This window comes from Hyla sarda, assembly GCF_029499605.1.
Source record: "Hyla sarda isolate aHylSar1 chromosome 2 unlocalized genomic scaffold, aHylSar1.hap1 SUPER_2_unloc_2, whole genome shotgun sequence".
Taxonomy (NCBI): domain Eukaryota; kingdom Metazoa; phylum Chordata; class Amphibia; order Anura; family Hylidae; genus Hyla; species Hyla sarda.
The window spans coordinates 58,708-73,231 of NW_026607607.1; positions in this window are offsets into that span (position 1 = coordinate 58,708).

The following is a 14,524-nucleotide window of genomic DNA, read 5'->3' on the forward strand; positions in this document are numbered from 1 at the left end:
CCCAAGCATTCCCATGAGACGCTGCAGCAGCCCGGAGGTGGGTGAAAAGATCATCCAGGGACGACATGGCACCTTCTTCTCGCTTCTACACGCCGACTGGTGAGTACCCTCCCCCCCTGGGGCACCCCCCTATATACACTCCTCCCCCTCCCCTCCAGATGACCTCTCTTTCACCCCACTCTCGAGCCACCTGCTACTGTCCCTTAAAGGAGCAGCAGCCATTTAACCCTTTAACCCCCATTCTCTTGAAATATACCTCTAACCCCATTAACCCTTACTAACATCTGGGAGGGCCACTAAAACCCCCGTCAAGACGCCACTACGCCAGGGGTTCCCCCGCTCCGTTTGCTCCCAGTACAGCAATCATACCTCCATTATACATACACTGTACAGCAATCATATATTCATTATACATACACTGTACAGCAATCATACCTCCATTATACATACACTGTACAGCAATCATACCTCCATTATACATACACTGTACAGAAATCATACATTCATTATACATACACTGTACAGCAATCATACCTACATAATACATACACTGTACAGCAATCATACATCCATTATACATACACTGTACAGCAATCATACATCCATTATACATACACTGTACAGCAATCATACATTCATTATACATACACTGAACAGCAATCATACATCCATTATAAATACACTGTACAGCAAGCATACCTCCATTATACATACACTGTACAGCAATCATACATTCAGTATACATACACTGTACAGCAATCATACATCCATTATACATACACTGTACAGCAAGCATACCTCCAGTATACATACACTGTACAGCAATCATACCTCCATTATACATACACTGTACAGAAATCATACATCCATTATACATACACTGTACAGCAAGCATACCTCCATTATACATACACTGTACAGCAATCATACATCCATTATACATACACTGTACAGCAAGCATACCTCCATTATACATACACTGTACAGCAATCATACATCCATTATACATACACTGTACAGCAATCATATATTCATTATACATACACTGTACAGCAATCATACCTCCATTATACATACACTGTACAGCAATCATACATTCATTATACATACACTGTACAGCAATCATACATCCATTATACATACACTGTACAGCAATCATACATCCATTATACATACACTGTACAGCAATCATACATCCATTATACATACACTGTACAGCAAGCATACCTCCATTATACATACACTGTAAAGCAATCATACATTCATTATACATACACTGTACAGCAATCATACATCCATTATACATACACTGTACAGCAATCATACATCCATTATACATACACTGTACAGCAATCATACATCCATTATACATACACTGTACAGCAAGCATACCTCCATTATACATACACTGTACAGCAATCATACATTCATTATACATGCACTGTACAGCAATCATACATCCATTATACATACACTGTACAGCAATCATACATTCATTATACATACACTGTACAGCAATCATACATCCATTATACATACACTGTACAGCAATCATGCCTCCATTATACATACACTGTACAGCAATCATACATTCATTATACATACACTGTACAGCAATCATACCTCCATTATACATACACTGTACAGCAATCATACCTCCTTTATTCATACACTGTACAGCAATCATACATTCATTATACATACACTGTACAGCAATCATACCTCCATTATACATACACTGTACAGCAATCATACATCCATTATACATACACTGTACAGCAATCATACATCCATTATACATACACTGTACAGCAAGCATACCTCCATTATACATACACTGTACAGCAATCATACATCCATTATACATACACTGTACAGCAAGCATACCTCCATTATACATACACTGTACAGCAATCATACATTCATTATACATACACTGTACAGCAATCATACATCCATTATACATACACTGTACAGCAATCATACATCCATTATACATACACTGTACAGCAATCATACATCCATTATACATACACTGTACAGCAAGCATACCTCCATTATACATACACTGTACAGCAATCATACATTCATTATACATACACTGTACAGCAATAATACATCCATTATACATACACTGTACAGCAATCATACATTCATTATACATACACTGTACAGCAATCATACATCCATTATACATACACTGTACAGCAATCATACATCCATTATACATACACTGTACAGCAATCATACATCCATTATACATACACTGTACAGCAATCATACATCCATTATACATACACTGTACAACAATCATACCTCCATTATACATACACTGTACAGCAAGCATACCTCCATTATACATACACTGTACAGCAATCATACATCCATTATACATACACTGTACAGCAATCATACATCCATTATACATACACTGTACAGCAATCATACATCCATTATACATACACTGTACAGCAATCATACATCCATTATACATACACTGTACAGCAAGCATACATTCATTATACATACACAGTGACTGTACAGCAATCATACATCCATTATACATACACTGTACAGCAATCATACATTCATTATACATACACTGTACAGCAATCATACATCCATTATACATACACTGTGTCTGTACAGCAATCATACATCCATTATACATACACTGTGTCTGTACACATACATTCATTATACATACACTGTACAGCAATCATACATCCATTATACATACACTGTACAGCAATCATACATCCATTATACATACACTGTGACTGTACAGCAATCATACATCCATTATACATACACTGTACAGCAATCATACATCCATTATACATACACTGACTGTACAGCAATCATACATCCATTATACATACACTGTGACTGTATAGCAATCAAACATCCATTATACATACACTGTACAGCAAGCATACCTCCATTATACATACACTGTACAGCAATCATACCTCCATTATACATACACTGTGACTGTACAGCAATCATACATCCATTATACATACACTGTACAGCAAGCATACCTCCATTATACATACCCTGTGACTGTACAGCAATCATACATCCATTATACATACACTGTACAGCAATCATACATCCATTATACATACACTGTACAGCAAGCATACCTCCATTATACATACACTGTACAGCAATCATACCTTCATTATACATACACTGTACAGCAATCATACCTCCATTATACATACACTGTACAGCAATCATACCTCCATTATACATACACTGTACAGCAAGCATACCTCCATTATACATACACTGTACAGCAAGCATACCTCCATTATACATACACTGTGACTGTACAGCAATCATACATCCATTATACATACACTGTACAGCAAGCATACCTCCATTATACATAAACTGTACAGCAATCATACATCCATTATACATACACTGTGACTGTACAGCAATCATACATCCATTATACATACACTGTCACTGTACAGCAATCATACATCCATTATACATACACTGTACAGCAAGCATACCTCCATTATACATACACTGTACAGCAATCATACCTTCATTATACATACACTGTACAGCAATCATACCTCCATTATACATACACTGTACAGCAATCATACCTCCATTATACATACACTGTACAGCAAGCATACCTCCATTATACATACACTGTACAGCAAGCATACCTCCATTATACATACACTGTGACTGTACAGCAATCATACATCCATTATACATACACTGTACAGCAAGCATACCTCCATTATACATAAACTGTACAGCAATCATACATCCATTATACATACACTGTGACTGTACAGCAATCATACATCCATTATACATACACTGTGACTGAACAGCAAGCATACCTCCATTATACATACACTGACTGTACAGCAATCATACATCCATTATACATACACTATACAGCAAGCATACCTCCATTATACATACACTGTACAGCAAGCATACCTCCATTATACATACACTGTACAGCAAGCATACCTCCATTATACATACACTGTACAGCAATCATACCTCCATTATACATACACTGTGACTGTACAGCAAGCATACCTCCAATCCATTAATAATGGATTGGATGTATGATTGTTGTACAGTCACAGACACAGTGTATGTATAATGGATGTATGATTGCTGTACAGTGTATGTATAATGGACAGGGCTATCTTTAATTTTGATTGGACCCTGGGCAAGCAAATTTTTTTTGGGGCCCCCCGCTCCCCCACCCCCATCCCACACACACTCGGGATCAGTACAGGATCAGTAATGTAATGTATGTACACAGTGACCTCACCAGCAGAATAGTGAGTACAGCTCTGGTGCATAATACAGGATATAACTCAGGATCAATACAGGATAAGTAATGTAATGTATGTACACAGTGACCTCACCAGCAGAATAGTGAGTACAGCTCTGGAGAGAAGGTGTGTTCTGCTGAGCTCCAGAGTTTCCCAGAGAAGCAGTGATTTTCTTCCACCCCTCCCCAGGTGTGTGGCAGACACCTGGGTAGGTTTTCCTGCTATGGAGCCCCGGGAAGCTGGGGCTTCATCTTGCACCCCCCCCCCGTTCTCGGCTGGCGGGGTGTGCAAAGGAAAATGCAACAGCCAGTAGTCAGGATGGGGTGAGGAGATCCACCAGGGTCCACAGCCATGTGGGGCCCCCTCCCCCGACCTCAGCTGGGAGCTGCAAAGCTTCCAGCAGAAGCTCATCCAGGCAGCGGAGTGGAAAGTCTGCATCTGTTTCCTCAGAACCCCAGCAATGGGGGGTAAAGGGGCCCAGAGAATCCCTGGCCAGCTTTGGGTCCAAAATCCAGGCCAAGATGGCTCAGTATGAACAGCTCGGAAAACAACTAAGAGGCCTCAGAGAGGAGCTGAAGTTTGCAAGACTGTTGAGACCCAATTAGCTCCGAGCAGGCTATAACTACCCCTCCCCCTTACTACAATAATTAATTAAATAATAACTGACACAACAACAATTCAACTTTTCCGTGGGTGGGGATCGGCCACAGCTTTATTTATAAAATTACTTATATAAATAACAATTTAACTGTAACAAAGACACCGATTGGCTTCTTGCCAACCCGAGAGGTGCTGCCACACTGTCCTGTGTGGAGGTCTACCCCGGGTTGACCCCGCTTTCACCGTCTTCTTACCGCCAAGCTGTGACTTACAATAAACAGAGATACAAAAAGGGAGGGAGGGAGGGCAAAACTCCGGGTCCTGGGCAGATTGAGGGGGGAAGGGAGGCACCACAGCTATAAATACCCTGGGGAGGGCCCCTGAAAGCCCGGGAAACTATTAGACCCCTGATTGGTGCACTCCTTCCCCCCCACCCATGGGACATACCACTATAGTTAGCAACAGGTTTTTACAGGCGGGGGAGGGGGCTAAAAAACATTGCCTGTATATTTCTTAACCCCTTAACTGCTCACCAGTCAGGGGGCAAGCTAGTTATGCACAGCTTGCCCCTCCAGACTGTTGAGACCCAATTAGCTCCGAGCAGGCTATAACTACCCCTCCCCCTTACTACAATAATTAATTAAATAATAACTGACACAACAACAATTCAACTTTTCCGTGGGTGGGGATCGGCCAAAGCTTTATTTATAAAATTACTTATATAAATAACAATTTAACTGTAACAAAGACACCGATTGGCTTCTTGCCAACCCGAGAGGTGCTGCCACACTGTCCTGTGTGGAGGTCTACCCCGGGTTGACCCCGCTTTCACCGTCTTCTTACCGCCACGGAGGAGACCAGTTAGCCCTACACTGGGCTCCGACCCCCACCCAAGAGATACTGGATAGCCAACACCTGGGGCCAACTCAGCCCCCCGAACACACCCAACACATTTCCTCTCCAGGAAAGTCGCCCAACACATTTCCTCTCCAGGAAATTCGCCCAACACATAACCTCTCCAGGAAATCCGAGGTACCTGCCGCCAGGTCCTATGTTTTTGCATTTTATTTAATTTTTTTTATTTTTTTTGTATTCACTAACTCTTGTGTGAACTCATTTCTCAGACTCGCCCATACACCGAAGAGTGCCGCAGCACTCGCACCACCTTGCGGAAAGCCGCTCGCAAAACAAAAACACATGTGGAAAACATCAAACTGGGCGAAAATAGCAACGCAACATGCAGATCGCCCGCGCCCCTCGCGCTGCGCTACCCTCTCCGGAAACTGAGCCCTCTCCGCCGACACCGACACAAAAAGAGAGCGAATCCCAAACTCACAACACCCCCTCCTACAAAGAGAAGCCAAAACCCAAAACAGACAATCGAGGGCGGGGAGCATAAAAGAAAAAGGGGGGGGGAGGCCCCCACCGCAGTCCAGTCAACAATAGGACGACAACCGGAAAAAAACAGTCATTCGTGGACCCTCATGCAGCACAAGCTGTGTGTCCCAGATCGCCTAAGCAATCTCGGACCGACGGACCTGAAAACGCACAAAATAGGCACCCAAAAAACACATCAGACACCCAAGTGTCATGGAAGGAGACGAGGAGAAAGAAAGTGCCCCATCCACCTAGCCCCGAAAAAAGCCAGAGCAAAACCTCGGATCAGAAAAAACGACGCAAAAGCGACAACCAAAAATCCGACCCACAGCCGCCACCAAGCGACCCAAAAACTGATAGGAAAAAACGGTCGCCGACAGCAAGGCCACCCGCTCACGGGCCCAGCCCCTAGGTATACACCAACATCCCACCAACCGCAAAGCAGAAAAGAAAAATCACCCCCCGCCATGCGGCAACCTCACCCCACTGGATCGCAGCACAGTGGGAAAGCACCCTTTTTTTTTTTTTGCACTGAGTAGTAGGTGATTCACACGAACAGGTGAAGATACCCAGCGTCACATACTAAAAATGTTAATTGGATACATGCAGAATACAGCCCAAATCTCGAACCTCCTTGGATAGGAGACACAGCAGTTAACTTATTTTATCACAGCCTATCAAAACGAAATAGGAAGTCAAACAGCAGAACCTTGTAGGTACAAAAAACAAAACCCCTATCCACAGACACATTTGGAACCTTCGGGACCCTCCTTGACTGTAGACATCCCGGCCTCCACACCAACCCCAACTACTCGCAAGCGCCTCACCGTGAGTGCGACCAAGTCGCAGGAGCCACTAAAGCGGACCAAGAAATACACCAATCTCCACGATGACCCACAGGCCGAAAATGTAACCACAACTGTATCACTCAGTCCTACCCCGGGACCCGAACCCGAGGTGGTCTCCCATTCCACAGCCACATGAGCAAACCTTCCGACTCCACCCGAGGGAGCAACCTCCGGAACCACTGCCAGAGAACGGGACAAAGCGTCAACACCCAATACCGACCCCAGGGAGTACAGCCGCAAAATAAACCTTATCTCCAAACAGCGAAGCACTAGGTGCAACAAGCCGAGCGCAGGAAGAAAGCCGAAAGAAAGAAATAATAACAGTGACAACGCCCCAAATGTCAGACCGACAAAACGCCCCCGATCACTCAAATCACACCCAAAAAAGAAAAGCATCACCAAATTATAGCGCAATCAAGCACAGGGGCCACGCCAACCCACACAGTACCGTTACAATCCTAGAACATGAACTGCCGAAGCAAGCACCCAAAGTCCCACAACCAACACCAAAGGAAAAAGCGCAAACAAAAAACCCAAGCATGGCAGAAACCCACTGACTACCAAGACACCCAGTAGTAAACCACCCTGCAGCACCACTGAAAAACCAAAACACCACACCAACAACCAACCAAACCAGCCACACCCGGGAACAGAGCGAGCTCCCCATGAGCTGCAACGGGGGACTGAAAGCAGGCCTGTCCACTGCATCACGCCTGAAAAAACCCCAACCAACCGGAACGTCAGCCCTTAGTGCACCAGGGGCACATATGCGGGGGCACAGATACCACACACCCTCGGCGGCCAGAGACAACCTGCAGGAAAAAACTCATGTCATTTCAGAGCTAGCGGTACTGCAGCAGGACTTTGCCTCTGACCGCCAGGGGGGTGTCTGCTCCAGTAAGGAGGGAGGGAGGAGAGCAGGGCAGGTCAGACAGGTACTGGTAGTGGGGGACTCAATTATTAGGGGGACAGATAGGGCGATCTGTCACAAAGACCGGGATAGCCGAACAGTGTGTTGTCTTCCTGGCGCTCGAGTTCGGCACATCGCGGATCGGGTTGACAGGTTGCTGGGTGGGGCTGGAGAAGACCCAGCAGTCATGGTACATATTGGCACCAATGACAAAGTAAGAGGTAGATGGAGTGTCCTTAAAAAGGATTTCAGGGACTTAGGCTGCAAGCTTAAGGCAAGGACCTCCAAGGTAGTATTTTCTGAAATATTACCTGTACCACGAGCCACACCAGAGAGGCAGCGGGAGATTAGGGAGGTAAACAAGTGGCTCAGAAGCTGGTGTAGGAAGGAGGGGTTTGGGTTCATGGAGAACTGGGCAGACTTTGACTTTAAAGGAAACAGATTTCTGACTATAGCTAAAGACCATTATCTGTCCCAAATGGTGCAGGGCCTGACCAGAGGGGGCGCCCTACTAGACTTAATATTTACCAACGTACTGAAACTGGCAGAGTAATTAATGTGCAAGTAGATGGACACCGAGGAAATAGTGATCATAATGTAATACATTATAACTTGTTCTTCAATAAGGGAATCTCTCGAGGGGCCACAAAAACAATGAACTTTCGAAAAGCAAAGTTCGATCAACTCAGAGAAGCCCATAACAATATAAAATGGGATATTGTCCTCAAAAAGAACAATACTGACACTAAATGGGAGACTTTTAAAAATATCTTAACTTTTCACTGTAAGATGTATATACTTTATAGGAATAAAAGGGTCAGAAATAAAAGAAAACCAATATGGATGAATAAAAATGTTAAGGGGGCAATAAATGACTAAAATAAAGCATTTCAGTTACTAAAACAGGACAGCAGTGAAGAAGCATTAAAAAGCTATAGAGAAAAATGTGAAATATGTAAAAAACAGATAAAAGCCGCAAAAATAGAGACAGAAAGACTCATTGCCAAAGAGAGTATAACTAACCCCAAAATGTTCTTTAATTATATAAATAGCAAAAAGGTCAAAAATGAAAGTGTTGGCCCTTTAAAAAATGATGAGGAAGAAATTATAAACGGGGATCAGGAAAAAGCAAATATACTAAAATTCTTCTCCACTGTATTCACTGAGGAAAATGAAATGCCAGGTGAAATACAGTGTGATAAGGTAAACTCCCCAGTACAGGTCACCTGTCTAACCCAGGAAGAAGTACAGTGCCACCTACAAAAAATCAAAATAGACAAATCACCAGGTCCAGATGGCATTCACCCCCATGTTCTAAAGGAATTAAGTAATGTAATAGACAGACGCGGAGGTGTTGAGGGGCATGTGTGGAACTCCGCTACTCCTTGCTGGGATTTGAATAGACTGGCCCAGACCCTTTCTTGTGGATGGAGAGTGGAGCTGAGTAAAACGATCAGACTTTACATGTGATGAATATCTAACAGTGCAGAAGCCGGTGAAACCATTGATTAATACCCCGGCAATATTCTGAACAGCAGCAGCCTCTTGCACTGGCCCCATGTGGAATGGACAATATTGGATGCCTGACTCTCTGCCTGGTCACTCCTCCTAGCGATTTGGAGAAACCGGGACTCATGGACTAAATTGAACAACTTGGTCTTAGCAGAATTCCTCTCTCATGAAATTGAACCCCTCCCTGGACCCAATAAGATCAGTGACTCTGGGGGGTGATTGCACTGTCTACCAGGGGGAGCGTGAATACGCTAATGATTCCGTAGTTGCATATTAGTATGCTATATTTGGTGGTGGATATTTCTGGATCAGGGTGTGATACCCTAGGTTTTAAGCGCTCCCCAGAGCCATATGGGACTGTGAATTCTTACTTTTGTATGCTGTAAATAACGGGATTTAAATTCTCGAGTGGGAGGGGCCTATGGTGTATAAAGTTGCTAAGTTGGTCCGTGATATCCCCGTAGTGATACATACACCCCACAAATATAAAGTGAAGAGAAATAGTGGGTGAAATGGCCCCTAAGGTGAACCCCAGAAGATCAGGGGGTAGCTCGCCACAAAAAGATAAGGGGGCTATGGGTAAATTGGATAAAATATGGAAGTCTCCAGCTGTGGGTATAAAAACTAGAACCCAGAAGGATCTCTCCCCTAGTAAAACAGGCTCTAGGTACTCGGTCTTGGAGGTGGAAGAAACTGAGGAAGGGCAGTCTGGGCCCCCTATGGGAACACAGATGTTGGAGGAGATCTTGGGAGGGGTGAAAAAACTAATTGTGCAATTGAGGAGATAAATAAACAATTAGGTGTGGTATCTACCGAGGTATCTCTGATAAGACACGATATGACTAAAATGAGAGATAGGATTTCCAGACTGGAGGAAGAAGCCCCTAAAACAGAAAATAGGATTAAGGTTTTGGAGGAGGAGGTTAATGACTTGAAAAAGGAGAGGACATCTGTTAAAGATAAGCTCACAGACCTTGAGGATAGATCCAGACGTTGTAATATAAGGATGGTGGGGTTTCCTGAGGGGGTGGAGGGGGGGGGGGAACTCTGCCATACAGTTTCTTAGTAGGTGGTTGAAGGAGGGGATAGGGGAAGGGCATCTTACCCCAATGTTTGGGATTGAACGAGCTCATCGGTGCCAAGGCGTATTCCCCCTCCGGGGGGTCCCCCTAGGACAATCCTAATTAAGTTATATACCTCCCAGGACAGGGATACTATCCTTAGGAGGGCAAGAGAGATGAGGGACCTACAGTATAATGGACAGAATATTTTTCTATATCCGGATTTCTCTTGGGAGACCCAGAGGAAAAGGGCATCCTTTCGGGAGATAAAAAGGCGGCTAAAGAACGCAGGGGTGCCCTTCTCTCTGCTGTTTCCAACGAGACTCCGGGTTGAGCATAAGGGAAAGGTAACAATATTTGGAACCCCACAAGAAGTCTCAGATTGGATGGATAAATAAGGCATCTAATATAAGGCACTACTGTGGCATTAGGGGTTGGAAGTATTAGTTGAGTAATAATGTTACGTCTCGGGGGGGAGGGGTTGGGGGGTTCTCTGGGGTGTCACTAGGATACGAGTGCATAGTAGAAGTATGGTGCATTATGGGGAGAGGGGGGGGGTGCGGGGGGGGGAGGATAAGGGAAAGGAGGGAGGGATGGCACGGGATGATCAAAAGAGGTTTTTTTTTTTTTTTCTCTCTCTTCTTCTTCTCTCTTTTCTTTTTTCTCTTAGGCAAATATATCTATGCTTAAATTATTAGCCTGGAACATACGAGGTATGTCGGATAGAATTAAAAAGTGTGCAGTCTTCGATTATATTCGGAGGTGCCTTCCTGCGATCATATGTTTAGTTGAGACCCATAGGTCAAGAGATGAGCAGATACTTCCAAGGAAGTGGGCCAAAGAAGAATACCACTCCAGACTCTCTTCCTACTCCATGGGAGTATCAGTATATGTTCACAGGAGGGTACCATTCGAGACTAAGAATGCAAAGGTAGATAAGTATGGTCGATATGTATTTCTTTATGGAATATGGGAAGATAGGGCAGTCATCTTGGCTTTTGTTTATATTCCTCCATCTTTTAGAGTGGATGTTCTGAGGGACCTCGTGAGCTATAGCGAAAGTAAGACACATTCGGCATTATGGATAGTTGGAGATTTGAACAATGTAATAGACCCTAGTATGGACAGATACAAATTAGGTAGGAATGTAGGGGGGAACGAAACAGCATTGGCGAGATACTGTGGAGAGATGAATTGGGTTGATGGGTGGCGGAAACTAAACCCAGGAGTAAGACAGTACTCATGTTTTAGTACCTCATATAACACTGCTTCCCGAATTGACTTATGCCTGTGTGATAAGAATGCAATGACCTGGACCAGCAGGGTGCAGTATAAAGCTAAAACCCTATCGGACCATTGCCCAGTGGTGGTGGAAATTGGAGGTAAGGTAATGGGTGGGAAAAGGTTGGGCTTTCGGCTCAACCCCCACTGGATTGAATTAGTGGGCGACCAGGACTGGTTTAGACAGGAAATAGAGGCATTCTGGGAGATTAATCATAAGTCCGCAAACCCTCAGGTGGTATGGGATACTATGAAGGCATACTTGAGGGGCCTATATATAGGGCGAATCAATAAAAAAAAAAAAGGAATTCTCACAGGAAGAATCAGTACTGAATAGTAAAGTGGCAACATTAGAAGCAGGGATAGAAGAGGATAGTGGTGGGAACAGCTGTTAGAACTGAAGGCAGCTCAAGAGAAATATAAAGAATATCTACTTAAAAAGGCACAAAATAAACTATTCTTCAGTGGGCAATTTAATTTCTTTGAGAAAGGGAAACCAAATAAGACACTGTCAAGATTACTTAAAAATCAAGGCGACGAATGTGGTATTATGGCTCTGAGGAGGGAGGATGGCAGCATAACCACAGATAGAGAAGAAATAGCCCAAATGGTTGGCTCTTTTTTCTCCATTCTCTATATGGGCAGCGATATTAATAGGGCGGAGGTAGCGGAATTCTTGAGGGGAATTAATATTCCGAGTTTGACAGAGGATGTCAGGGACTCCCTGGATGACCCAATCTCCCTCCAGGAATTGGAGGAGGCATTGGCATCAATCCAAGGGAATACATCCCCTGGGTCTGACGGCATTCCTTTCTAGATATATAGAATATACTCAACCCTGCTGCTTCCAAAACTGCTGGGTATCATTAATGAATCCTGGAGGGGGGGGGGGGGGGTTCTCCCTAAATCTTTGTGTGAGGCTAATATTAGACTCATTAGGAAAAAAGATAAGGATCCCTTGGATTTGGGCTCATATCTCCTTGCTTAATACAGATATAAAGATAATAGCGAAAGCACTGGCAAGGAGATTGGATAAAGTAGTGGAGGTAGTGGTGGGCGGTGACCAGGGAGGGTTTAGGTCAGGAAGAACGGTTCATGACAATATCCACCAGGTGTATGAAGCAATCCAGAGTGGATCCCGTGGCCCCCGCTCCATTCTGTCATTTGATGCTACTAAAGCTTTTGACAGGGTGGAGTGGGAATACCTCTGGGAAGTTTTGAAGAGGGTTAGGGTGGGCCCGAGGTTTTTGAGTTATATTCAGCTACTATACACTAACCCCGAGGCGAGTGTGGTGGTAGATGGAACCCCCTCCTACCCATTCAAACTAAGTAGAGGAACAAGGCAGGGCTGCCCCCTCTCACCCTTTTTATTTTTAATTTATATTGAACCCTTAGCTGCTTGGATAAGAGATAATGATGTTTATGAGGGATTTGGAGTAAATGGAGAGAAGAGTAAGATCTTGTTATTTGTAGATGATATCCTCCTTTTTGTAACTAACCCACAAGAAAAAATACATCGTATCATTAAGATGTTCGAGGCATTTGCCCCTCTATCTGGGTTGGAAATAAATTGGAGTAAATCTACTATGCTCCCCCTGGATGAAGATATGGGGGAGACGGTGGGAAGACTATCCGTGTTCAAAAAAAATGAATGTTTCCATTATCTGGGAGTAAAAATAGCAGCCACGAATGATAGGTTTGTGATTAACAATATACTGCCCCTTTTGAATAGTTTAGCGAAGAGAGTAGAAGTATGGATTAAAATGCCCTTCTCTATGTCAGAAAGGATGGCGATAATAAAAATGGTGGTCCTCCCACAGATCCTTTTTTTTCTTGCTGCCTCGCCAGTGTGGATCGGCAAATGCTGGTTCCGGAAGATAGAAGTGATACTGGGTAGATTGTTATGGGGAACAAAAAGGGTTCGTCTGAAGTACAGATATTTTATGGCCCCTGGAGATAGGGGGGGATTGGATATGCCCAATTTCTTTGTTTATTACATGGCCGCGCAGTTGGTAAGAATCGTGAATTGGAGAAATTTTAGATATCTGGAGAAGATTGTAGTAGAAAAGGAGAAAGTGAACATATATGAGGTGTTGGAATTAGATGATTATGAGGAGAGTGGGTCAAATAACACGATGTTATTGTATAAATATAGGAAAGTATGGGAAAGATTAAAGGGAGAATTACATGTAGGAAATAGTTTTGGGTTCACACCCCTATGGGGTAACAATAAATTTAAAGAATTGGTGAAGTGTGAGTCAATTTTTTGGGATAGTAAGGGTATAAAACGACTGGAACAATTATTTGATTAAGGACAACTCTTTTCATTTGAGCACATAAAAAGGGGGTATGATATTAGTGATAACGATTGGCTGTACTATTGGCAAGTTAGTCATGCATTCCATAACACGATAGATAAGGAGATATATGTAGCACAGAAACACAATTTCATAGAAGCACTAACTCAAATAGAGCACTTTAAAAAAAAAAAGGAATATCAATTTTGTATAAGAAATTAAATAAGATTATTGGAGTAAGGGGGATCGACAGAATTAAAGACAAATGGTCCGGAATAGTGGGTACTGTGTCTGAGGAAGATTGGGA